The sequence below is a fragment of the Carettochelys insculpta genome, chromosome 33 (assembly GCF_033958435.1).
Source record: "Carettochelys insculpta isolate YL-2023 chromosome 33, ASM3395843v1, whole genome shotgun sequence".
NCBI lineage: Eukaryota > Metazoa > Chordata > Testudines > Carettochelyidae > Carettochelys > Carettochelys insculpta.
The window spans coordinates 1833705-1860728 of record NC_134169.1 but is presented as its reverse complement, the minus strand read 5'-3'; the positions used below and the strand labels follow the sequence as shown (position 1 = coordinate 1860728).

Below are 27024 nucleotides of genomic sequence, written 5' to 3'. Positions count from 1 at the left end.
CAGCCACTCACATGGGCAGCTGCCTGTGAAAGAAGGGCCTGTCCCCAGTGCTGGCTCAGGGGCTCTGGTCTCTCCCAGGGGCTGGGCTGGGAAAGGGGCAGACACTTGCCTGTAGAGATGAATGTCACACTCCCCTCTGTCTGACACTGAGAGCAATAGATCAGTCTGCAGCACCAGCCACAGGGCCTGAGGCAGGTGTCCATGTGGCTGTCCCGCCCTGGAGCCCCTGGGGTCCCTGCTCAGCAGTGCCCAGAGAAAGGCTGTTGAAAGTGCCGTTTTCTCCTGCTGCCCTGGGAGCTGGGCACTTCCCCACCGGCACAACAGCCCAGGCAGAATAGGGCCCCTGGCTGCACTAAATGCAGTGTGGGGAGCTCCTGAGAAAGTGCCAGTGGGGAGCACATGAGGCTGTGCACAGAGAGTGAGGGGACAAACCCCAAGGGTGAGAGAAAGTCCTGAGGGCGCAGAGACACACACAGGGCCTGGAGCCCAAACCTTGTTCCCACTGGCAGGTGGGGCAGGTGCAGGAAAGGGGTAAAGCCAGAGGCGAGGGCAGGGCTTGGGGCGGAGGGGGAGCTGTTTCAACCCTTCCCAAGTTGCCACTCACCCCACTGCACCCAGAGCCTCTGTGCAGTGGAAAGGAAAACCCTGATGGAAGGACCTTGGGCGAGGCCCAGACCAAAGCTCCCTCTTCCCCTGCTTCCACTGAGAACAAAACCCCAGCTGCAGTGCCTGCCCTGGGAGCAGCACAGTCCGGACCTGGGCAGGCTCCGCTCTGGGGCTGGGTCCTGCACCAGCTCTGTCCATGTGTCCCTGCTGGACGGGTACAGACAGGGGCTATGGGTGGCCCTGGGCAGGGTTTGCAGCTCTTGTGTCTCCCCGGACACTCTCTGCTCCTTTGCAGCTGCTCCGTTAGCACAGCGTTTGCAAAATGGGCCTTCTCCTGGCCTGCTGCTCACACAGCTCCCCTGTCCTTGCAGCCTCCGCTGACTCCCACTTCTCACCTCCTCAAACACAGGCTGCAGCTCTGCACTCACCTGGCCCTTCGTGAGCGACCGCCCTGCGCTACTGCTACCCCCATTCAGGTCCCACCTCCTGTCAGCCTCACCCCACCCTCCATCGCCTCTTGGATCAGCCACACACACGTTTCCTGCTCTCTCCCTCGCAGGCCCTCCCACCTGGGACCAGCTTTCCACAGAGATACTCAAAGCTCCCAGACGCCTCCTTCAAACCTGTCTGCACCTCGGTCCTCCAGCAAGCGGTACGGAGGAGAGGCTCCCCCAAACAGCAGCAGCCAGTGTGTGTCTGGAGCAGCAACTGCATCACAGCCTCAGCATTTGCCCCAGGCACAGACACCTTTGTGTGGCAAGCTCAGGCTGTGCTCAGAGTGCCTGTCTGCATTGCCAGGGTAGGAGTGTGGCTAACACAGGCCTCGCTGTGAGCAGGATTGGAACCTGCCCAGGGAAAACCCTATTGGAGGTCTAGTCCAACACCTTAACCACTCCACCATCACAGCTGAACGGCCCTGCCAGCTGTTAAGCCAGAGACATGTAAATAATCAGAGGGCCCAGGCCTGATGTCTTCAGCAAAACAGAATTCAAACAACCACCTGGCTCCCAGCGCACGGGACTGGTGGGGATCTGGGGCTCTCTGTGCTCAGCCATATGCAATGGCACAGGAGAGCACCTTGACCGTCTCCCCTCCCCGTGGAGGGAACGGGAACAGCTCTGACCGGGAGGCTGGATTATAAGAGGAAGTCAGGGCCATGGCTGACGCACGCGGCTGGGAAGCAGCACTCAGGAGCCCCCCCGCCCCATCTGACACTATGTTCTCCTTAAGCTGTCCGGCTGCCTCCCGCACGGGCTGAGCTCAGGGGCAGGTGGGTGACCTGCCCTGCAGCTGTGAGGGCATCGGACCCCTCCCGCCAGTCGGCTGCCTCACTCAGTGCATCCCAGGGAGCTGAGCCCTTGTGCCCAGCAGTGAGGCAAATCAGGGCAGGGCTGGGTGCGGTGCTGTGGCTGTGGCTGGGTTCCCTCTTATCTGTGCCCTTGTGTGACTGCTCGGAGAGACTCGAGTGTTGCCCAGCTGATTAGCAGAGCGCTCACCACTGAGGCTTTTGTTTCTGTTGGTGGTGCACATTGGTGCGTAGTTCAGAGCGTCTAAAATTTATTGCACACATGGGTGGAAAAGGCTGGAGGGAACAATGTCTGTGGGTGTCCAGCCAGGCCAAGGGAGGGCTGTTCATTGTGTGCTGGGCCTCGCTGGGAGTTTGGGGGCGGCCAGCTGGGGATGCTGAGCTGGGTGTGCGGCCGGGTTGGTTGGGTCACGTCACAGCCGTTTTCTTTTCTGAGGTGCTGTGGAAGCCACCTTAGATCGACGCCGTTTCTTGTTTCTTATTTCTGCATGTGCACAAGAGCTTGAACTTTCCCTCACCTGTTTGGGCCTGGCAGGGAGGGTGAGCTCAGTGGAATGCCTCACTGAACTCCTTGCATTTGGGGCTCTTGCTCCCTAGTGCCTGTTCCTCCTTGCTGAGAACGGTTTTCTCTCTGAAAATGATTCATGTTTCTCGAACTAACTGCTTCTGGCCCTGGACTTGTTTGTGTGAGGGTATAAAATACTCCAGTTAGCTGCATCAAGCAGCCTTGCTGGACATGGCCTTACTGGTGTCCAGTTCGGCTCATCTGTTGCCTTATTGAATTCAATACAGCTGAATGTCAGCCGCCTAAACACAGAGAAGTCTTTTCCTTCACCAGTGTGGTGCTTTTTGTGGGGGTAACTCTTATCCCTATGACACACCTCCTGCAGGGGCCATTGCTCTTTGTGCGCAGGCACATGGCTGGGATAAGGACTCAGGATCCTTTCCCAAATAGACATATTCCTCCCACAGCAACTTCCAAGTGTCAAACTGACACTGCAGGTTCACCATCACTTGCCCACCAAGTTCATGTCAGAGTTATGCCTGTCTTGGTACTGCTCTAACAGAAATCCAAAGCAAGGCTTGGTAGACTCCAGCCAGTGGAAGTATGCTGACAGGTCAGTTCTTTCCAGGAGCCTCTGGAGGCCAGTTTGGCATGTAGAAAATGAAAGTGGTGTCAGGAATGGGATTTGAACCCATGCCTCCTTCAGGAGACCAGAACCCCCAGGTGAAGGAAAGACAGTACCTTGAGTCTGGCGCCTTAGACCACTCGGCCATCCTGACACAGCTGAAGAAGGTACTCTCTTTATGCTAGTTTTGCTTAATATTTGATGAGCCAGGCAGGCTCAATTCATTCTGTACTCATCTGTAGCACAAATCTTTCAACAGCAAAGAGCCATTCTCCAGCTCAGCTGGCTTTCATACGCAATCTCCCCAATATGATCTAATGCTGGGAGGTACTTTGCCATTAGCTGAAAAGAAATGGATGAAGGAGGAACTGCCAGTTTGCCACGCTGAGGCTATGGGTACTCCACAGAGATCCCTTGAAAGAAGCCCTCCAGAAGATCTCATCCAAAAGAACTTCTTTCAAAGAGTGCGTCCACACACAAAGAAGACTATCAAAAGAGTGATCTGCTCTTTCAAAAGCGAGCATCCACACAGCCCCCGCTCTTTCGAAAGAATGGACCAGGGATCCTAAATGAAGACGGTTCTTTCAAAAGACAGGCCCTGCAAAGCATTTATGCACATGTTGTTTCAAAAGAAGCTTTGGAAAGGAGGTGCTGTTCCTGAAACAGGAAAGGACGACTGATTGCAGAAGGAGCAACGCATTCTTTCAATTTCCTTTCAAAAGAATGGTTTTTGAGTGAAGACAATCCATGAGCTCTTTTGAAAGAGCCCCCTTCATTCAAAAAATGTTTCAGAAGAACTCACTTATGTTGACACAGTCTGAGGGTTGGAATTCTTCTATGCTCATATTTCTTAAATACGTGGCAATCAAGTGCTCAAGTGATGGGACTTCTTCTTGGCTGTTATTCCCCACTATCCCTCAAGTGTTAAAGTTTCATGAAAGAAAAAAGAGCAATGAGGAAGAAAGCAGAGCTGTTCAGGATTCTTTCAGAAATTAGCTCATCCCACAGAAGAAACAACAAGAGAAAGCAGGACGGTTTCTGTCTGGTTTTGAACAAGTGACTACTTATTTGTTAGGCAAATGTGATAAGTGTTCAGCTGCAGAAAATACCTCCTGAGACATTTTGGATACTTTTCTAAAGTCTTCTCAGAAGCCAGTGCATCAGCCACTTTCCCTTTGAAGAACGGGAAAGCAAAGGGCACCAAGAACTTTTAAAAACTTCATCAATAGCAATGGTGCAATAGCTTCCCCAGTTTGCACTTCTCCTGAGGAGACAAAACACAACCAAACCTTCCAACCAACAATGTTCACATCCACTCAACATTTCCTTCTTACCAACTGGGGTTCCTTCAACAAAACAGGAAACCATTCTGCAAGACCAGGAATGGATTCTCTGTGTGCCAGAGGTTGTTCCCACAGCACTTAGGAGACGCACAAACAGGGCCTGTCTCCACTGCCCCTTCCTTTCAAAAGGGGAAAGGTAATAAGGGATTTTTGCAGATGCGAATGAGGTGCTGCCATGAACATGCAGCTCCCCGTTAGCATAGAGGTGTCCACGAGTGATTCAAAAGTGCCGCATTCACAACACACCCTGCCCATGTAAACGGGGGCCTTTCAAAAGGACCCACAGATTTCAAAGGCCCCTTCTTCCCAAACGGCTGGTGCCAAGGCGGGAAGGTCCCGAGAAGTGGAGGCTTCATGTGAGCACTTGGAGCTCTGTAGAAGTATGGGGGAGGCACTGGTTTGCTCACTGTGCCCATATCCCCGCCAGATACATTGCTCAGCCTCCTCCCTCTGAGGTCCAACCTGTGCTCTCCCCTCACTCCCAGCTCACCTCTTCCCATCCCTGCTCTGCCTCTTCCGCTGCAGTCTGCCTCCTGCTCTCACCTCTCCTCCCACCAGCCTGCGTTCTGCTGTTCTCTCCTGTATTCCCCCCAGGCCTGCCCACCTGCTGCTCATGGCTCTCCGCCCCCTACTCCAGTGACTGCCTCTGCCCAGCTAAGCCCCAGACTTACATGGCTTGGAACCACAGTTTAGCATCTCCCTTAGCCTGAGCTGGTGACAATTACACCTCCCTCTGTGGCATGAGCTGCAAAACATGCCCTGTGAGGGAGCATTTGGGTGGACAGTGCAGGCAGGAAGAATTACAGGCACCAGGTCAACCCTTGGGGGAAAAGGGTCAAACAGAGAACTCTCAGACCCTTCTGCGCCTCACTCACTGTCCTAGACCTCTGCCGGGTGTCCCCTCATACCCTCTCTATCCCCTTACCTCCACTGCCCTGAGCACGACATTAACACGACCCATGTTCCCTGGAATAGGGGGAACACAATCACCACCTGCTGCAATATGCTATTGATGGAGAGACCCCAGCCTGCTGCGTGCTCCTGAGCTCATCTGCTCCCAGCTCATATGGTCTTGGACCAGCAACTGCCCTTTCTGCTCTCCTACCCACAGACACAGAGCCCACAGGAACAGACCCCACAGCTGTCACCCCAACTCCAGAACCTTGTGCCTGTGCAGTGCTAAACCTGCCCAGGAAGGCTTCGTGCTCAGGAGGAAGATGAGAATCTTGGTACGAAACAGGGAATGAATTTCTTCTTCCTCTCGCCTCATTTTTTTGCAAGGGACACTTAACACCTGGGTTAATAGGCTTGGACTCCTCACTGTGCTGTGCCAGAATACCTGTCACTACATCCAGCATCAATGGAAGCAGACATTAGCTGGAGAATCAGCACTTCAATCACTAATACTGTCATTCCATGAGTTGTGATTTGGTTTCCAAGTCAACACCTCATTGAGATGAATGAGCAGGTTCACCCCTCTCTGAAAACTCAGACTCTGCTGCATCGTTTATACTAGTTTCATATTCTGGAGGTTATTTTAGATGCAATAAGGATTCGAGGACTTTCCAAAAAAACGAATGAAAACTGAGATAGAGCAACAGAATTTCTCTACCACTGAAATGACCCACCTGCAACTGACTCCTACCTGCTCCAGGGCTGTCTGCCTATTCGGGACACGGCTCACATGGGCATCACCACTTTCTCTCAGCTAAGGCAGTACCTAGGCCTGACTTCCTCTTTCAAATGCAGCCCCCTAGGCACAGCTGTTCCCTTGCCCACCAGGTGGGAGAGGAAACGGTCAATGGGCGTCCTCAGAGCAACCCTGCACCAGCCTGGCAGCCCTATTTACCCTCATTCATGTTAGACAGTCACAGGGTCGAGTTACCACCTGTAGCTCTTTCTGAGCCCCTTGAGGCTATTGCCACTCCCACCACAGTTCCCATCCCCTGTGTGAGCGGTGTGGGGCAGGACTGAGCATCTTTCCCTTTCTCCCACGAGGGCACCACAAGCACCACAGACAGGTGTGGGGCTCCCTCCCCCTTGCATAGAATTGTTCTGCCCACAGGCTGAGACCAAACAGCTATCCCAGGGCACAACTGCAAGGTGGGGAAGTGACCCACAGTGACATGGGCAGCTGCCTATGAGGAAGGGCCTGTTCCCAAGGCTGAATCAGGGGCTCTGGTCTCTCCCAGTTCCTGGGCTGGGCAGTGCACAGCTGGGAAAAGAGCAGACACTTGCCCAGGGGGAATTAATGTTTCTCTGTCCCAACTGCAATAGATTCTTCCACAGCACCAGCTAGAGGCCCTGAGGCAGGTCTCCATTCGACTGTGCCACCCTGGGGAGCCCTGAGTTCTTCTGTGCTTCTCAAAAGCTGTGGAATGCCCCTTTGGGACATATCTCCTGCCCCACAGGTAAAAGGAGCCCCACTGTTAAGAGGCCCCACTTGGGGATTACTCAATTTTCTACCACCTTGTGATGTTGGCCTCAGCATGCCTGCTGCTTTGGGGGTGGGTTTGGTGGAGGGGAGAAGCCAGGCGGGGGAGGGGGGTGGGGTTCTTTGTGGAAGTCCTCTGGCCACATGTCGTCATGGTCCTCCCTCCTTCCTAAGCTGTGCTGAGGTGCTCTGTGGCATTAGAGCCATCCCATGGATGTGTCAGTACCAGCAGCTGCACCTCCAGGTGCCCAAAGGAGGAGAGGTGAGCTGGGCTGCTGCCTGCAGCCATCAGGCGTTCCAGGAGTGGGTCCATGTCTGGGAGGCCCTATGGGAGTACTTTGATTGGGGGATCAAGTGAGCACAACCCAGACCACCCTAGTGCACACCCTGCACACTCCCACCATGACCTGCAAACTGCCCCCACAACTCACTCACTGCCCCCACCACCTGCTCACCATCCCCACACATAACACCTGGGGGTGGGGGTGAAAAATTAAACTGATTCCTTGTTAAACAACCTAAAAGCTCACCTCTGAGCATGGAACATAACAACCACCATCAGAACTAACTATGTACAATGGGGGGATAACTATATACACTAACTATTTACATGGGGGGGGTGACATGGGGCACATGGGACTTTCCAAGAGTGAGGGTGCTGATGGCCGTGGCCTTATCCATGGGCTGCGGTGTGCCCAGGCTCTGGCATGCCAGGGTCATGCCCTCGGGGGGCGGGGGGGGCGGTGCCCTGTGGGGTTCATGCCGGACAGTCCATCGCCATGGTCTGGGAATGACCATTGGGCAGATGTCTGGCTGGAGCTGTGGGATGGGACGTCCAGCAAAAGCTCAACCTCCTCGCTGGGTCACGTGGTGCTGGGCCGGATGGTCCTTGCTCTGGCCCTGGGGGTTTGGAGCTGGGCTCTGGTCCTGACTCAGGCTTCACTTTCTGCTGGGGCTCCTCGGCCATGGTGTCAAGGAAGACCAGGAGAGAGTAGGTGTCCCTGGGGCCTAGGATGGCTTTGAGCTCCCGGTAATAAGGGCAAGTGTTGGGGACAACCCCCAGACCAGATGGCTGAGTCCTGCACCCGGGCATAACCCTGCTGCAACTCCTTGACCTTACTCCTGATATGGTGAGCTGGGCAGGAAGGGTGACCCCAGGTGGTCAGGCCCTTGGCCAGCTGGGTGAACACTTCTGCATTCCATTGTTTGCTTCCCATTACGTGGAGCACCTCCTCCTCACTCCAGAGGTCACAGAGCTCAGACTCAGTGCAGGACAGGCCCCACTTCCTCTTCCAATGGCTGGAGGCCTGAGAGCCATGGGATGGCCTGGTGGGGGAGCCCTGGGGGCACTCAGGGGGCTGGCTGACATCTGGTCTCTGGAGGAGCACCTCATGGTATGGCTGCTGCCTGCATGGTCTCAGCTTCCTGATTGAGGGTTTCCAGGTCCTTGCAGCTTTAAGAGCTGATTCCTGCCATGGCAGACCCCACAACTTCCAAGTCAAGGGCTGCAGAATGTCTACACCAATCCTCCTTGTACTGTCTTTGTTTGTACTAGAGCCAAGGAGAAGAACACATTTCCTGACAGAGGCCAGGACAACAGTGAAAACTGTTTGGTACGCTGAATACATTAGTGCAAGAACAGAAGCACCCAGCATGGGGCTTGAACCTATGACCCTGAGATTAAGAGTCTCACGCTCTGCTAATTGAGCTAGCCAGGCCACAAATAAAATGCTCCATACAGCCTATCACAGAGTAGAAAGAGTCAAATGTGCCTGTCAGCTGGGCAAAAGTCAAACGTGTGGGGCAAAGTGCTCACAAGGGCCGGACTCCAGTCTTTGTTATCTGGGCTGCAGGAGGTGAGATGCAAAGAAAACAGACTGTTGGAGTGAATCTTGGCCAAGCCTCTCACTGGTGCTGCTACATCTCCCGAACACCTCACGCACCTACGGCAATTTCTGCACAACAAATGAATGCTGACACCATTGATCTCAGCGCAGAGCCGGTGCAGTCAGTAGAACACGTGTCTTTTTCATAAAGACTGAACACACATTTGCAGAGAGTTTTCTGTGGGAAATTGCCTGTTAGTGACTCTCCAGAGCAAGGGGCATTCGTGGCTCACAGACTGTTGTGCTTTACAACAATGAGCGATGGGACGAGAAAGGAGGACCCTGATTCATTCACTCTTCAGTTCCACTGGGGAGGGCAGCACCTTAACCGAGTGTTTTCCCTGCCTTCAATTTGCTCAGCATCAGCTGGGTCAGGCTCTGACCTGCCCCAGGTGAACGTCGGTCGTCCAGCGCAGTTAGTCAAGAGGGAAGGAGAACGGGACAAAGAGGCTCCTTCTCATGCTCATTTTCCTCACCCTGGTTCCTCTCCAGCCTCATGGGCAGAGCTGAGGAAGGAGACTCCCTGTGGGGAAGCCCCGGGGGTGTCTGAGATGGCCCCAGCCCTGCAGCCTGTCCCACATGGCTGCTGTCAGGGACTCTCTATGAGGTCATCACCTTCCAAAGTCTTTTACCTAATCAGCTGAGGTGCTGTAAAAGGCCCTTGTGATGTCACTCCCACACCTGCCCCTGGCCAGCAGGGCTCATGTCCTGCCCCTGGCAGCCCCTTTGCATGGCTGAGCTGCTACCCCTGTGTCACCGCCCACTCTCTCAGGGATATTCTGGGGCTCTAGCCGGCTGCACATGGGAACACCAGAGGCTGCTCTGTGCCACAGGCTCTTTGCAGAGATCATCTCATCTGACGCCTCTGCAGATCACAGGCCTCCTGTATGGTGCAGTCGGGAGTGTGGCACCAAAGCGCACACCAGACAGGCACTTGGTCTGCACTGGAAGGCGCCCAGGGCGAGAGAAAGCCCCACGCCCCGGGGTGTTTGGAGGACATTAATGCAGTGACAGGAAGGGAAAGGACCCAAAATCCACACTTTTGGGTCTGTATCATAATTCACATGCAGAACATCTCTGTGCTCAGGTCTGCACATTCCACAATTTTATTTCTCTCTCAAGCTTAAATTTAATTCTTTGAGCAGTGAGTTCTCCAATCCGTAATCTGGCCAGAGTAATGACCAATAGATAGACAGATAGATAGACACCAAACATCAATCAATCAATCTATCGAATTGAGAATACAGCTACAAATCATAAAATCCTCCCCTTTAATTTTACTTAAATTGAATTCCCCTTTAATTGCAGCATAGGAGGTTGGACATTAGGAAATATTTCCTGTCAGGGCAGTTCTGGCATCTCCAGGGCCTCGCTGTCCCCTGGCAGCATGGCCCACACAGCACAGAAGGAACACAGGGCTGAGGCTGGGGACTCAGGTGCCCAGCTCCCATTGCAATGAATGGAATGAAATGGGAAATGCTGAGGTGCCCTATGCAGCTGTGCAGTCAGTATTTGGGTAAGGAAGGCCCTGCCACCGTTTACTTTGCTGGCAGGGAGCAATCTAGAGCCCTGATGGGAGGAGATTCCAGCATGCACATGTGGTGAGGCTGGCCAGCCTGTTGGAAACGGGCTTTGGCCATCTCCATCCCTCCTCTCGCTTGGCTACTTACTACATCTGACTGAGAAGAACTTGGGCCCTGGACACAGCCTGGCCAGCCTTTCCCCAGCCCAGGAGATGATGTTGATCACAAGGTTCTTGTCCTGTCCCCACTCTGTTGACCTGACGGCCAAATTCTTGCTGTCCAAAAACACCCTACCAGAGACAGGGTCTCCAGTCCATGTGGCAGAGGAAGGCTTTATGGTCACTACCTCTACATAAGGGACAGGCTTCCTAGTGGGTCTGGGCCAGGTGAGGCTGGGGCTTGCCTGGACCCAGACTCCCAAAGCACAAAGCCAGCCCCCCAGGAGCTCGCACTGCACCACACACCTCCCACACGAAAGAGCAGTAGGAGCACCCTGCCAAGTGGCACCTGCTCTCCACAGCAGCTCCAGTAGTTTTCTTTAATGTCCATTTTCTCCCCAGTTCTGCTGGACTCAAAGCTCTAGGAATCAGGGAAGTGAGAAACACAGGAGACCACTGCCCCAGCCAATCATGGTCCCCAGCTCTTCTGCAGAGGTTGTTGTGGAACTCTGCAAATCCTCTTCAGTGACATTCAAGCGTCTGAGTGTCTGGCTGTTCTACACAAGTGGTTCAGAGACGTTCAGGGTGGTGGGACTTCATTCTCCTGCTGGTGTGGGTTGATCAGCCGTAACTACAAATCTTGTGAATGTCTTTGGGTTGCAACCTTTCCTCAAGAAGTGAGACTGAGTTTCCCCCCCCGACACTCCCTTCCTTCCCTTGGAGGTGGTGGGATTAGAAGCCCTCCAGGGCTCTGCTTTCTGAGTTTTCAGCTCTAAGCTACTGGATGAGGAAGAGAGCGGCCAGGCCGGTGGGTTGCTGAACCAGGGGACAGGACAGACCAGCAGGAACTGGTGGAGTGACAACAAAGTCCACAACTAGCTTAACTGTTTTCCTTCCAACAAAGCCCAGTGCAGGTTTGTCATGCCACTGGTGGGGGAAGATGGTGGAGCTTTGGAGGGTCCCCGTCCCCCTAGTAAAACAGTGGCTGGCTCAATGGGAGGAGAAGACAGGAGGGTTTCAGCCACAGCAGTGGCCTCCCTAAGAGGAAATCAGGTGAACATAGAAGCAAGACCCCTTTGGCTTCACGAAAGGGGAGGGCTTTGAACCAGTGGGGGATGCAGGCCAATTACTGGGAGGTTCCCAAAAAGCTGAGATAATGGGGGAGGAATTCTGGTGGGACTCATTTATCCAGCAGGAGGAAAAAGCCCTTACTCAGGTGCACCTGTGGATAAGAAAACCAAGACCCTGGACAAAGAGAGATTTCCAGGTAACCGCTGTGCTACCAGGAGGTCCCACATTGACTTGAACTGAGATAGAAATTTTCAGAGTTCTAAATGCTGTCCACTTCACCCTGAGACCTGTCGTTTGAATCTTTTCTGGGCACCTGTGACTCTTCATTGACTGGCACCCTGCACTCCTTGGCTTGCCAGATTGTCATGTGCACATTGCTTCTGAGAAAGGTAGAGTTGCCTCTCCAGAGAAACAAAACTCTCACCATTTTCCACTGGTAAAGAGGGGCAGAGCTCAGAGGTGCAGCATTTGACTGCAGCTGAAGAGGGGCTCCATTTCAGGTGGTTTTCTTCAGGAAAATATATTTTCATTTCTATCTCCAGAACATTCAGTTTTTGCCCTGAATGTTTGCAATGAATTTCAACTCTTAAAATTTTCCTCTGCAAATGTGCCAGCACTGAGGAAATCTGTCCCTCAGCTGAGATCAGTTCCCAGCCTGCAAGGCTCAGGTTTCTGTTCCCATCAAACACACAAATGGTGGCTGAAGAAAGGACCAACACAGCAGAGAAAAGTCCCTGACAGATCCCAGCTGCAGAGCACCATGCATTGGCCCAGAGCCTCCAAAGCAAGACATGAACGAACCAGGTTAACCCCAGACCCTCAGCCAGGGTCAGGAACTTGCCTTGAGAATGAAAGAATGAGCAGTCCATGCAGTGACTCCTGCCCCAAAGACTCATTTATGAGTAAACCCTGGGGCTCCCAGAGAGGCCAGAGTGTAGAGGAAGAGGGGTTTCTTACCTGGAACAGCTGCCTGGCATGTCCCCTGCTGCTCAGATAGGCCACAAAAAAGAACCTAGGTCAGAACAAACACAGAGAGCAAAAAAACACATGAAGAGACCACAACTTTCAGTCCTCAGAATGCACCAAACCAATCCTCCCAACACAGGCTTGCAAGGATTAAGGTGGCCAGCAAGGCTGAATCACTGCCAAGGCTGAACCTGCAGGAAGAGGCTGGGAGCAGAGATTGTCAGCAGGAGCAGATGGGGCTATAAATCAAGGATGGAAGCTGGAAAGACAGAGGCTGCTGGAAAAGGGCAGCCCCTTGTAGGGCTGAGGGTTCATAGACAGCGCATCCAGATGAAGGGGAGTTGTAGGAAGCAGTCCAGGGAAGGAGGAGTGAAACCTGAGAAGGAAAAGCCAAGAAGCGCTGGATGTGGAGCCCATGCTGAGCTACAACCAGAAGGAGGGATTTCTGCAACAGCCACTGAGGGGGTGGCAGGGAACAAGAGGACTGCCTGGGTCACTGTGGGAGTGACAGTGAATTAAAGGACTGTAGCCCAGAAAGGGGGAAATGCCAAGTAATCCAGAAAAAGGCAGAGCCAGAAGCTGGACATTTGCGGCTTCCGCCACCAAGTTGTGCTGTCCCAATGACCAGGAGGGACATAGATGTTGGGAGCACATCTTGACAGACTAATGCCTGAGCTGAGCCATCCAGTAGCAAAAGGCTGCTTCATTGTACTGAGCAAATGAACAGAGGGAAAACATGCAAAGAGACATCAGTCCCCCCAAATGTCTGGGTAAGATATCAGAGAAAGGCAGAAGAAAGGACTTGAGCCCAGGAGCTCTCCCACCCCTAGACCAACAAGCCACCATCAGCCGGTGCTCTGATAAGTACTGCACCTAACTTCACCTTTCCAAGGTCATTTCGAAGCTTTCTTCAGAGCCCTGAAGCAAGAAACCAACTTCCCACTCGGAACAGATCACAAACCACTCTGTCAAAACAAAAGTCAGTCAAGTAGCACTTTAAGGAATTGCAGAATAATTCCTGAGGTGAGCTTTCGTGGAACAGACCCACTTCTTCAGACCACAGCCAAACCAGAACAGACTCGATATGTAAGGCAAACAGAACCAAAAACAGTAGACAAGGAGGACAAATCAGAAAAACACGTCCAAGGTGAGCAAATCAGAGAGTAGAGGAGTGGGGGAGGCAGGGAGGTCAAGAATTAGATTTAGCCAAGTATGCAAACGAGCCCTTTTAGTGACTCAGAAAATTCCCATCCCGGTTCAAACCATGTGTTAATGTGCCGAATTTGAATATTAACGACAACTCAGCTGTTTCCTTTTAAATAGCGGTGCGAAAAAATTTTTTCAGTAACATGTATACTCTTAAGTCATTAATAGAATGGTCCACCACATTAATAGGTTGACTAACTAGTTCGTGGATCTGGAGTGTTTTGATGTCTGTTTTGTGCCCATTAACCCTTTGTCTAAGGGACTTAGAAGTCTGTCCAATATACAAAGCATCTGAGCATTGTTGGCGCATGTTGGTAAGAGAAACGCAGGGAACACAAAGTCAGGGAGAGCAGCAAACACACTCTGTGGTGGGAACATCAGGGAGTTCAACTCAAGACTTCTTGCTCCCTGAGCAACACTCGGCCTTGCAAAACTCATCTTTGGAGGAAAAGCAAACATCACATATCACTGTTTTAGACAAAAACAAAACCAACCAACCCCCGCCACACAAATGCCAGCTGCACTTGACTTCTCCTTGCCAAAGCCTTCCGCACACTTCCTCCTGCCTGGAGGGAGATTCAGCTGGTGCTGCTGGACTCAGTCATTCACAGCGCTGCCTGGTCTGTGTGACCCCACTCAGCACAAGTTGAGCTTCCTCCGGTGCCTTATAAGATCCAAACACCATCAAAGCTGGGCAAGTGCTTCATTGGTTGGGACGGAGGCTTTTGAAGAGTTCCATCAGGATTTCAACAGTTTCCACCCCACCATCAACCTTAGTCTGCACCAGTCCACAAAAGAGATCCACTTCCTGCACACTAGTGTGCAGAAGATAAGGGATGGTCACAGAAATACCGCCCTATACTGAAAACCCACAGACCTCTTTGCTTATCTACACACCTCCAGATTCCATCCAGAGGAGACTATATCATCCATTGTAGACAGCCAGGAACGAAGGTACAACCGTATTTGCTCTGTTCCATCAGAGACAAACATGTACAAGACCTTTACTAAGCTTTCCTCAAACTACAATAGCCACCGAAGGAAGTGAGGAAACAGATTGACAGAGCCAGACGGGTACCCAGAAGCCACCTGCTACAAGACAGGTCTCGCAAGGAAAACAAGAGAACACCACTGGCCATCACAAAGAGCCACTACCTAAGGCCTCTCCAACACATCATCAGTGATCTGCAAACCATCCTGGACAATGATCCTTCACTCTCACAGCCCTGGAGAGGCAGGCCTGTCCTCGCCGACAGACAGCCTGCCAACATGAAACAAATCCTCACCACCAACTAAAGATCACAACACAGTAACTCCAAACTGGGAACCAAGCCCTGCAACAAACCTTGCTGCCAGTTCTTCTTGCATATCTACACCACGAATATCCTCACAGGACCTGAAAGCAACCACACCATAAGGAGCTCCTTTACATGCACATCTACTAATATAATACATGCCATCATGCACCAGCAATACCCCACGGCAATTTACATTGGCCAAACTGGACGGTCTCTATGTAAAAAAGTAAATGGACATAAATCAGAAATGAGAAAGGGTAAATTAAACAAATGTGTGGGAGAGCACTTCAATCTCCCTGGACACTCAGTAACAGATTTAAAAGTTGCAGTCCTACAACAAAGACATTTTAAAAATCAAATCAAGAGAGAAATCTCTGAGCTGCAGTTTATTTGCACATTTAACTCCATCAACCAAGGATTAAACAGAGACTGGGAGTGGCTGGCTCCTAAAAAAAGCAGCTTCTCTGCCCTGGGTGTGAACAGCTCCATCTTAGACTCTGACAATGGGCCACATCCCCCTGTGTGACCTGACTTGGTTTTTCCTCTTTTGATACAAACTACTGATCATGGGCCATTTCCACCTGGACAGATTAGACCATGTCAGCTCTGGCCCTCCCTTTTACTGGGACCCCACTCTTGGTGTTAGGAGAGTCATACTCACACCAACTGAGCAAGCCAGCCTGCACAGTGACAGCTCACAAGGGCCCTTTCAGAAAGGAGCAAGAGGCAGCTGCAGGGTCCCTGGGGCCTCTGGAATTGGCTTGTTACACCTCCCCCACTGCTCAGAATCCCCACAGCAGGTGGGAGAGAAGATGGTCCAAGTGCTCTTTTGTGCCCTTGCACACAGCTGAGCACAGGCACCTCCAAATGGCCCCTCTGCATGGAGAGCTTCCTGGGGAGCAGCCAAGAAGAAGGAAGTGGGGAGGGGTCTCCTATTACCTTGGAAGAAAGGCCAGCAATGGAGAATGTGGGTATCGATCCCACTACCTCTTGCATGCTAAACAAGCGCTCTACCATTTGAGCTAATTCCCCCCTGGGCAAGTGAATGTTCTGCCCCAGCCACCTCATTGTTGAGTCCATATGTCCCTGCAGCTCCCCAGACTCCTTTCCTAAGATGACACTTGTAAAACCAGTTCCAACCAGCTGGCTGAGCGGTTTCGACAGTGCTGCTGATAATGTCACAGTGACGGTTTCAAGATCCAGGTGAGACTTTGGGGCCTCTTGACTAAGTGGCCTGGCTGCTGTGGATGGGGAGGTTCCATCATGCACAGGGAGCTGTGCAGTGCCAGCCTTGTGGGAGGGCTCTATGGGAATCCCTGCCTGCATCACAATGCCGGTGCTGGCGGGTGCTTTCTGACAGCTCTGGCTAGTAAACACACCCAGATGAGGCACTCCAAAAAGAGCTCTAGAAATAAATCACACACGTGGCCAGTAATTAGAAGCATAAAAATATACCCCAGAGCCCCAATGTGAACCCCTCCTCCCACAGACACTGACTGTCCATGATCTCCTCTGCAGCTGCTCTCAGGAATGAAGCATCTGCCAAAGCACCACATGCTACAGACCTCTGCATTTCACAGAGCCACCCCTGTTGCAGGTATATCACCTGCCCATGAAGATCAGTGAAACTCTGAGCCAAGGGAGATGACACGGTCAGAGGCCACCAGGCAGTGCAAAGCCAGGCTGCCAGGCACCAGCAGCCCCAGGCAGTGGCATTGTGATGCAGGCAGGGATTCCCATAGAGCCCTCCCACAAGGCTGGCACTGCACAGATCCCTGTGTGTGCTGGAACCTCCCCATCCACAGTAGCCAGGCCACTTAGTCAATATGCACCAAGGGCTCACATAGAGCTTGAAACCGTCACCATGGCATAATTAGCAGCTGTGTCTAAAGAGCTCAGCCAGCCAGCTGGTAGGAACTGGGCTAACAAGGGTCATCTTTGGACAGGAGCCAGGGGAGCTGCAGGGACGTATGGAGTCAGCAATGAGGTGACTGGGGCAGAACATCCCATTTTCTAGAGGGTGTTCGCTCAAATAGTAGAGCGCCTGCTCAGCCTGCACAAAGTAGTGGGATCAATACCCACATTCTCCCATAAAACTGCTGTCCTTGTAACTTCCTGCCCAAGGAATCAAGGGGAGCTGCTTTTGCGGCCCACCCGCCGGAAGCTCACAATGTACAGGGGGTTTGGGTTTGTCTGTTTTGAGTGATGTGCACTGGCACAAGAGAGCACTATCATCATCTTGTCTCCCAGCTGGTGGGAAGAGGAAGTGCTCTCACGTGCAGGCTGGATTTGAAAGAGGAAGTCAGGGCCATGGGCTGCCTCAGGTGAGAGAAAGTGGTGATGCACAGGTGAGCCATGTCCTGAAAAGGGAGATACCCCTGGAGCAGGTAGGAACAAGTTGCAGGTAGGTCATTTTGGTGGGCAGGTTTAGCACTGCACCTGCAGAAGGTTCTGGAGTTGGGGTGACAGCTGTGGGGTCTGCTCCTGTGGGCTCTGTGTCTGTGGTAGGAGAGCAGCCAGGGCAGCTGCTGCTCCAAGGCCGTGTGCTGTGGGTGAGCTGGGAGCAGCTGAGCTCAGGAGCAGGCAGCAGACTGGGGTCCCTCCAAAGGAAGCACATTGCAGCAGGGGCTGATGTTGTTACCCCTGTGCCAGGGAACATGGGCCATGTTAATGTCGTGCTCAGGGGAAGAGAGGGAGGGGACAGGCAGGGTCCAAGGGGAAACCTGGCAGGGGCCTAGTACATTGCGTGAGGGGCAGCAGGGTCTGAGGGAATTCCGAGCCAGGGCTCAGGGCTGTGGGGAATGGGAGACAGAGTCTGAGGGGGAGATTCCAGGTTGGGGTTCAGGGTGGTGGGGGAGGGGCTGTGGGGATGCCTGGGTGGGATGCTGAGCAGTGGGGGAGGGACAACAATCTCACTCCAGGAACCACACTGTACCTACAGCTGCCTGTTGCTCCTTTCTGAAAGGGCCCTTGTGAGCTGTTTCTCTGTAGCTTGGATAGTTTAGGTGGGTAGCACATGGTGCTCGTAAAACCAAGGGGTCGAGCCCTTGCTAGCCAGTAGACAAGTGCAGGGTGTTCCTCTGTTACCCTTTGCTGGACAGTAGGCAGCAATGTCCAAAGACATGAAGGAAGTTGAGTGGCTTCTGGAGACCTGACCAGAGTCTTGCTCAGGAGGCTTCACTCTGCTTTGCAGGGAGGAGCCCTGCCCTTTATTCCTTTCACTCCATTACCCTTCCTAATGCCCCTTCACTGGGGTGCTGATGAGTGACAACCTGACCTGCAGGGCTTGTTATCTTCTGAGCAGCTGCTGCTGTGCCTGTGACAGACCTGGATTTATAAGGGGGTTCTACACAACAAAGTTATTTCAAAAAAACTATCCCAGCCTCTGCACAAGGCAACCGCTGCTTTGAAATAATTCAGAAATAAATAGGGGACGGCTTATTTTGAAATGGGTAAACCTCCTTGTACAAGTACAAGTACAAGTACAAGTAATAGCAGCTTTGTGGAAACGGGCTGCAAAGACAGGGGTAAAACCAAGTTTGAAATAAGCCATAGTGTGTCCATTGGCTGCATCTGAAATTAGCTTCCTGTGTGTAGATGCAGTATTAGGAAATCTTGGTCTTGCCACTCACTGGTGCTGCAGTTCTCCCAAACACTTAAAGCAACCAGAGTAATATTACCGAGAGTAAACCTCCTTTAACCAATCATCTGGATCAGACTCTGACCCTCCCCACACAGACGCTGCCGTCCAGCGCAGTTAGTCGTGGGAAAGGAGAAAGGGCCAAAGAGGATCCTCCTTGCGCTCACGTTCCTCACCATGAATTCTCTCTCCAGCCTCCAGGGCAGAGCTCTCAAGAAGGAGACTCCCTGAGGCAAAGCCCTGGGGGGGGGTCTCTGAGATGGCCCCGGCCCTGCAGCCTGTCCCACCTGGCCATTGTGCTGGACTGTCTGTGAGGTCACCACCTCCCCACCTCCTTTAGCCAATCATCTGAGGTTCTTCCAAAGGCCCTTGTGATGTCACAGACACACCCACCAGTGCCCTGCAGGGCTCATGTCCCGCCCCTGGCAGCCCCCTCTGCAAACGCTCCCCAAGGGTCTGGAACAAAAAAGGCACATAAGAAACACGAAAACCCCTAACTCCTCCCATCGTCAGTGTCCTGTGGGATCCTGGCACTGGGGCAGGTGGGGAGAGAGGAGGGGAGACTGGTGGATTCTGACCTGTCCACTGCAGAGGGCACAATAAGTGAAAGGAGAATTTTAACTCCTCCCGTCCTCAATGTCCTCTGGGCAGCAACTCCAGCTTTCCTCTGGCACAATGTCTGTGCTGGGGAATGGGAAGGTGTTGTTGTGGACAGTCCAACCGTGTGCGTTGGCCCCACAAAGACACATTTCTTTAAAGTGCAACAAGACCATTTTTTTGGTTTAAGATACAGACTAACACAGTCACCTCCCTATCAGCAAGCAGTGACGTAATAAGGTGGCTTAGCTGGCTAACGTACCTGACTAATAAACAGGAGATCATGGATTCAGCTCCCGGTGGTGCCCTGTTGTAGGTCTTTCTGAATGTTTCCCTACGTCTGGCTGGGGAGCAGAGAAGACCTCCCCTGGCAATCTCTCTCCCTGCTGGGGAAGGTAAAGGCTGATGGAAAAGGAGCATTGGAAAGAATCTAGTCACAGCCTGGAGCTCAGGAAAAGGCAGTTGTGATGGGTGTGGGGAAGGTGCTGCTGTGGCTGCCAGAAGAGAGTCTGTGCCTCACAGCTTTGTCGTTCTGGGGAGTCCTGTGCCAGCCAGCTCCTCCAGCACGTTTGTAACACAGACACAATTCCCTGTCGGCAGGAGCTCTGTTCTGCCCTGTCTGCGGGAGCAGCTCCTGCCCTCGACCTGCCGCTGCAGAGACACCCCCCAGCCCTGTCCCTGCACACCATGTGCACACACTAGTGCGTGACAGGGGGTGTCTCACTCCCAGCCACACCCAGCTCTGCCCCCACCCCAGTGGTAATTCACCTCAAACCCCAGCTGTCCCCAGTGCTGACCTGACACACCTGAGATCCCTCTTGTAGCTTCCTTCTGCTTCCTCCCCAACATTTCCTAACCCTGCTGAGAAGAAAAACCCCCTGCAGTGGACATGAATTGTGCAGGTGGGAGACGTTCTGACACAGCCCCTGGGCAGGGCCCAAGGTTTCAGCTGGTGACTGTGCAGTGCAGAGGGAGGAGGAGTTCGGCTGTCAGGGGGGAGAAGTGGCAGGTGTGAAGGAGAACCCGGGCAGGGCTTGTGTCTGACGGAGGAGGGGAAAAGGGCAGTGGGGGGATCGGCAGGATCTGAGGGGACAAGGGGATCAGGGCACTGGGGAGGGGCGGTAGAGACAGGATCTGAGGGACCCACTGCAGGGCCCAGGACAGCTGGCAAGGGGCAGCCGGGGCTGGGGGAACTCCAAGCTGGGCTCTGAGCAGTGGGGGATGGGTGAGAGAGTCTGAAAGGGGAGGCCAGGCTGGTGGGGGAGGGGAGGAAATCTCCATCCAGTGGCCCTGCAGCTGCCTGTTGCTCTTTTCCAAAAAGGCCCCGTGTGAGACTTTTTGTGTCTGGCCGGCTAGCTCAGTTGGTCAGAGCGTGGTGCTAATAACGCCAAGGTCATGGGTTCAAGCCCCATGCTGGCCATGGGCACGACTTTTCTGCTTTCCTTCTTGCTGCTGCTCTGGGCAGGAGGCCCAAAGAGCTGAAGGAACCAGGCTGAGAGGTTGGCAGGGAGCAAGTCAGAGTCACCACCCCAGGCTGAGGGAAGGGCTGCAGAGTGGGCCTGGGAGAGGTGAGGATCCCCAGATTCCCAATGCTGCAACACACCTCACCCTGCAAGTAACATCAGGAGCCCTCTGCCAAGGGCCCCAGCCCCTACAGCAGCTCCTTTGGCTTTCTGTGTTCCCCATCTCCCTGGCCTCAGAGGCTCCCTCCCAGATATCTCACCAGTGTAAAGTCCCTGCCTGCCCTGCTCCTCTTCCCTCATGAGTTCTGCTTCTTCACTCAGGTCCCCCAGCTGCTGCTCTGGTGGGCAGAGGGCTGGGGAAGGCACAGGAAGGGCCCTTGGGGGTGGGGTGCAGAAGCACAAGGAGCAGGCCCTGGAGGAAGTCCATGATGAGCAGCTTTGGCCATGGGAGCTCAGGAGAGGGGCAGAGAGGTAGAGGTGACAGGATGGGTGGGTGGGTCTCTGCAGAGGTGGGGTTGGCTGGTGGTCCTTGGGGAAGGGGGAGAGGCCTGTGGGGAGAAGAGGAGAGAGCAGCAGGCTGCTGGTGGCAGAGCTCAGGGGAAGAGGCAGAGCTGGGATAGGAAGAGGTGAAATGGGAGGAGGAGCACAGGTGGCCTGAGAGGGAACAGGCCAAGCAAACCAGATCCCCTCCCACTCCTCAGGAGCTTCCAGCACTGGCACCAGCCTCCCCCGTGCAGCTGTCACAGGCCACAATGGCCATTCTGGTGCTTTACATGATGCTGACAGGCACTGACCAGAGAGGTGCAGAGTTATTCCTCCAAAATAATCTAGTTCACAATAACGCCTTCACACTACAAGGAGGCCCCAGAATAAACAAAACATATTTCACAACGGCACGTCCATGCACAACAGAGCCTGTCTGTGAATAGAGACCCTGGAGGCATGCCGGGGATGTAACTGCACAGCAACGTTGTTTTGGAATCCAATATTCTTGAAAAAGTTAGTTTTTAATAGCCCCAATTTCCTGACTCTACAGCCCCTATTCCAAAATCTCTGTTTTGGAATTGGCACTCTTCCTAGGAGAATGAGGTTTACAGCCGTGCAAAAAGCTGTCTGCTATTTCTAAATTATTTCAGTTACCTGCGCAGCTCTCTCAGAGTTAGAACCTTATTTGGAGGTTTCAGGGTTTGAGTCCCAGGCTGGGAAAGCTGCATTCACCTTCCCTTGTGCATCAGGAAGCCAAGAACCCTGCTCATGCCTGGGGCCATGTGCTGGGTCCCAGACTGCCAGGTGAAACCCGAGAAAGAAAAAAAGCACAATACCGGCCTTCTCTAGCTTGCTGTGATCGTACAAGGGTTTGTACTCTGCATTGTGGCTATAGCAACCTGGTTTCAGATCCAAGAGACAGCAGTAATAGTCCACTGTTTGGGTCGTGCTGCTTTTATTTCACCAGGAGGATGGTGAAACACTGCAATGCTTTACCTAGACAGGTGGTGCAATCTTCATCCCAAGAAGTTTTCTAGTCCTGGCTTGAACAGGCCCTGGCTGGGATGATTTAGTTGGGGTTGGTCCTGCTTTAGGCAGGGAGCTGGACTGGATTGACCTCCTGAAGTCCCTCCAAGCCCTAGGATTCCATGATTCTCATCTCATCTCCACAGGAAGGAGCCTGGACAGCTCAGTCTCTGACTCGGGGAAGTGCCGTGGGGCCACGTGCTCAGGAAGCCCAGGATGGAGAAAAGGAGCTGTGGGAGAAAGAGCAGCTGCAGAGAAGCAATGAGGGCAGAGTGCTGCTGCCAGCTGAGGGTGAGAGGTGCCCAGCATGCAATGCCAGCCTGTTCAAAGGTGTAAGAAGCAACTGGGGAGGGGTGCAGGCCACCATTCAGGACTCTGTTTCTTGCAGCCCAAGTTCAAGGTCAGAGGCACCTGCTGGCGCTGCCTTGGCAAGCAGTCTGTGCTGCTTCCCTCTCTCATCCCATGCGTGAGAGACAGCGAGGTGACTCATGCCTGCTGGATCCAGGTCTTTGGCTGAGCTGGCTGGAGGGGTTGGGGCAATCAGCTGGTGTTCTGGAACTTGGCAGTGTGCCCAGAGATCCTGAGAGGCCTCAAGCTGGTGTGATCTGGTGACACTGTCCTTGTAGCTGAGCAAAACTATGTCTCCAGGGAGGTGAGCCAGCCAGCAGCAGCTGTTCAGAGGGCACCAGGCACTGCAAAGCCAGGCTGCCAGGCACCAGCAAAGAAACAAGTGAGAGAACGTGGTGATGCACGTGTGACCCATGCACCTAACAGGGAGACACCCCTGGAGGGGACGGGGTGAGTTGTGTCTGCATCACTTTTGGTGGGCAGGTTTAGCAGGCAGAAGGTTCTGGAGTTGGGGTGACTCCTGTGGGCTCTGTGTCTGTGGTAGGAGAGCAGCCAGGGCAGCTGCTGCTCTTAGGCCATGTGCTCTGGGTGAGCTGGGAGCAGCTGAGCTCAGGAGCAGGCAGCAGACTGGGGTCCCTCCAAAGGAAGCACATTGCAGCAGGTGGTGATGGTGTTACCCCTCTGCCAGGGAACATGGGCCGTGTTAATGTCGTGCTCAGGGCAGCGGAGGAAGGGAATAAGCAGTCTGAGTGGGAGATGCCAGGTTGGGGTTCAGGGTGGTGGGGGAGGGGCTGAGTGGATGCCTGGTTGGGGTGCTGAAGAGGGAGGGAGGGAGGGAGAGCAGTCTCACTCCAGGAGCCATACAGCAGCTGCCTCTTCTGAGCTGTTTCTCTGTAGCTTGGATAGTTTAGGTGGGTGGCGCATGGTTCTCACAACACCAAGGGTGTGAGCCCTTGCTAGCCAGAAGACAAGTGCAGGGTGTTGCTCTGTTACCCTTTGCTGGACTGCTATAGGCAGCAATGTCCAGAGACATGAAGGAAGTTGAGTGGCTTCTGGAGACCAGACCAGAGTCTTTCTCAGGAGGCTTCACTCTGCGTTGCTGGCAGGGTCTCTGCCCTTTATTCCCTTCACTCTATTACCCTTCCTAATGCCCCTTCACTGGGGTGCTGATGAGTGACAACCTAACCTGCAGTTCTGGGTGTCTTCTGAGGAGCTGCTGCTGAACCTTTCACAACCCTGGGTTCATAAGGGGGTTCTGCACCGCAAATTTATTTCAAAATAACTATCCCAGCATCTACACAAAGCAACCCACTGTAGTGCATCTAATGGCTGTATTTGAAATAGGCTTCCTGTGTGCAGATGCTGTATTTGAAAACATTGGTCTTGCCACTCACCGGTGCTGTTAGCTCTCCTAACAATTCATGCACCTAGAGCAATGTAGGTCCAACAAATTAAGTCTGACACAATTTACCTCAGCGTGCAGCCAGTGCAGTCAGTAGAACACGTTTCTTTTTCATACACAGCTACACTGCACTTTTGAAGAGAGTTTTGTGTGGTGTGTGTTCTGTTTGCTCCTCTCCAGAGGAAGGGACATTAGTGGCTCACAGACAGTTGCACTGAACAGCACTAGGCCAAGGGAGCTGGAAGGAGGACCCTCATTCACTTCTGCTATTTAGTATCTTTGGGGACTGCAGAACCTTAACCGAGTGTTTTCCCTGCCTTCGCTTTGCCCAGCACCAGCTGGATCAGACTCTGACCTTCCCCACACAGACGTCTGCCGTCCAGCGCAGTTAGTGGTGGGAAAGTAGAAGACGCGAAAAAGGCTCCTCCTCGTGCTCACATTCCTCATCCTGAATTCTCTCTCCAGCCTCCAGGGCAGAGCTCTCAAGAAGGAGACTCCCTGGAACTTGAGAAAAGAAATCCAATAGGATGTGTTACCCACAGTTTTATCTACTCAGCCAGGACGCCAATGCTTGTGCAAGACCAGATAAACTGGAAATAATCACAGGGCCCAGGGTTACCATCATGGAAACACAGACTTGCAACAGCAAACTTGGCTCCCAGCACATGGGCGGAGTTGGGGGGGGGGGTCCCACTGCTGAGCCGTGTGTCTAACAGTCTGTGGTGATACCTGCTCAGGGTTCAAGGCAGTGAGGAGGAGGGGCAGCATCTGAGGGGCACCCAGCCAGGGCCCAGGGCAGTGGAAGACAGGTGGCAGGATCTGAGGGGATACTGAGGTCTGGCCCAGGGTCGTGTGGGTGGTTGAGATGTGGCAGGGTCTGAGGGGTATCCAGCAGAACAGCATGATGGGAGCATCCAGGTCTGTTAGCGGGTGGCCAGGTAATGTGCGGTGAGGTACTCCCCTGGGTCCTAAACAACCCAGTTTTTTACTGTTAGAGCAGGCAGCTCCTAGCACACTCACCCACGGCCAGGCTGTAGTGACCAAACGGTTAAAGTTCTTTTTGTTGTGCCGGCTGTGTTGCAGTGACAAAAGGGTTAACAAAATGGTTAGGCTTGGAGCTTAACTAGTTACAAGTTTATTTAAGCTACAGTTATAAGCGTGTGGTTACAAAAGGCTATTGTTTACTTCTTATATGCTAGCAAAGTACAGGTGTTAACAAGTTACGTTACAATCCAATACAAAGATATCTGTTACCATCTAACACAATGATATCTTGACACTAGTTACAGAGCTCTAATTCTTTAGCTGTGCACAAAAAAAAAGTCAGAGACCTAGCATGGGTGTATCTTACCCTCTCTGCGTCTCTCGGTACCAGCGTAGCCAAGCCGGATCGGTCACTCAATTCCGCGGAAAGACGAATACGAGGTTGGGCGTCCCCAGCTGTGGACCTCGGGAGGCAATCACCTGACCCGACCAGCAGGTAGTTGGTGGAATGCACTCAAAGTTAGAGTTCTGCTGGACCCATCTTTTATACCCCTTCTGGGTTACGTATTCTCTTTCTTATCTATGGTGCCAGATCATACTGGTCTGTCTTTGTGACTCCAGTTTGTTACAAGGGCATTTCTACTTAGTTTGCACTTGTAAGGCAAGAGATAAGCAATTTAGGAGTAGAGGACATTCTTTTGTGCGGGCGGGGCACGTCCCCTTCTGGGTGATTGTGTGTGTGCATCATATTGATCAATGCCAGCTGGGGTGATTTCTGAGGGTCCCCCCCCCCGTCATGTTGACAGTCTGGCCTGTTAGCCTTCTAGCTGTACTTTCTGCTTCTCAGGGTCACGATAAGTAAGCATATCTGGGCCTCAATGAGGGCATCAAAGACTGTGCTGTCAGCAGCCATTTCCGTGCCCTGTGTGCTCGTCAGTGGGGGGGGGGGGCAACGAGCAAGCTGGCTTCTAAGGGGGAGACTCTGTCTGGCTACAAGGTCTGAGAGGTCTCCGGGCAGTGGCTCAGAGCAGTGGGTAATGGGTGACAGAGTCTGAGGAGATGGCATTTGGGTGTTCAGATGGTGGGGGACACTCTGACGGGATGCCTGGATGGGATTCAGAGCATTGGGGAGCGGCAGCAATCTCATTCCAGAGACCAAAATATCCCTGCAGCTGCCTCTTGCTCCTTTACAAAACTCCTCCTTGTGAGGCAGCTAGCGAGCTCAGCTGCTTTGAACATGCTGCTCACAGTGTTAAAGTGATGGGGTGAATCCAATTTTTAGGTGATTCCCCCCTTTTAGTTACCTGACCGCAAAAGTCAGGGAGGCCAAAAGAGGTGAAGGAAACAGGATGAGAATTGGGCAGTGACCTCCACTTTCAGAAGATCAAACCAGCTGATTGTTTGATTTCCCAGAGGGAAGGTGAAATCTCATCCTCTCCCAACGTCCCTCAGGCAGGGGCAGAATAGGGTCCTTCCTTCCTACAGGTCACTTCTTCAAAGGATCATCTCGGGGGTGCTTTGTTTCAGTAAAACAACAAGAAGTTCTGAAGAAGCTGACAGACTGAGAGATATTGTGGGGCATAAACTTTTGTGGGCAAACACCCGCTTCATCTTTGTAACTCTTAGCCCTTTCACACAAGAGTAGCCCTGCTTATCTCCTCCCCCTCCCCAAAAGCTTGGCCAACAGCAGGTCACACCAGGATCCTGTTAGAAGGAGGCAGTCGGATCCTTTTGCCTCTAGGGTGTCATGTCACATCCCAGCTGCTTTCCCACCATCAATGTGCTGCAGTCCCCTGTGACCACTGGGACAATGTGGACAAGTCAGAAAGGACAATGAAGTGAGTCAAGCTGAGGGAAGCAGGTATGGCCACTTGCCATAACTTATTTCTTGCTTGGGATGGCTGACAAAACCATCCCCAGCTGAGAACAGATGTCCTCAGAAGCACTCAAGTAGCTTAGTAAAGAGAGCATTAGACTGAAGATGTAAAGGTCCCTGGCTCAATCCCAGACTTCAGCAAAACCCCAAGTGGAAGGGCTGTAAAACTACAGGTACTGAGTCTTTCTTAAGCTCTGTAGAAAAGCCTCCTCAAAGACATCCTAATGCCCAGGTATTCTGGCTTTTATTTATTTGACGAGGGAGCCGTCATTGGC

General features: G+C 52.9%; 4 non-coding genes across 4 annotated transcripts; 1 reads left to right on the top strand and 3 right to left on the bottom strand.

The window, feature by feature from the left end:
- Positions 1 to 3087: 3087 nt before the first annotated feature.
- On the bottom strand, positions 3088 to 3196 carry TRNAL-CAA (transfer RNA leucine (anticodon CAA)). Its single transcript has 2 exons — positions 3159 to 3196; positions 3088 to 3133 (listed from the first exon to the last, which is right to left on the bottom strand). It is a non-coding gene; the product is annotated as a tRNA-Leu (tRNA).
- A 5268-nt stretch (positions 3197 to 8464) lies between these two features.
- On the bottom strand, positions 8465 to 8537 carry TRNAK-CUU (transfer RNA lysine (anticodon CUU)). Its single transcript has one exon. It is a non-coding gene; the product is annotated as a tRNA-Lys (tRNA).
- A 7349-nt stretch (positions 8538 to 15886) lies between these two features.
- TRNAA-AGC (transfer RNA alanine (anticodon AGC)) lies at positions 15887 to 15959 on the bottom strand. Its single transcript has one exon. It is a non-coding gene; the product is annotated as a tRNA-Ala (tRNA).
- A 4551-nt stretch (positions 15960 to 20510) lies between these two features.
- On the top strand, positions 20511 to 20584 carry TRNAI-AAU (transfer RNA isoleucine (anticodon AAU)). Its single transcript has one exon. It is a non-coding gene; the product is annotated as a tRNA-Ile (tRNA).
- The last annotated feature ends 6440 nt before the right edge of the window (positions 20585 to 27024 follow it).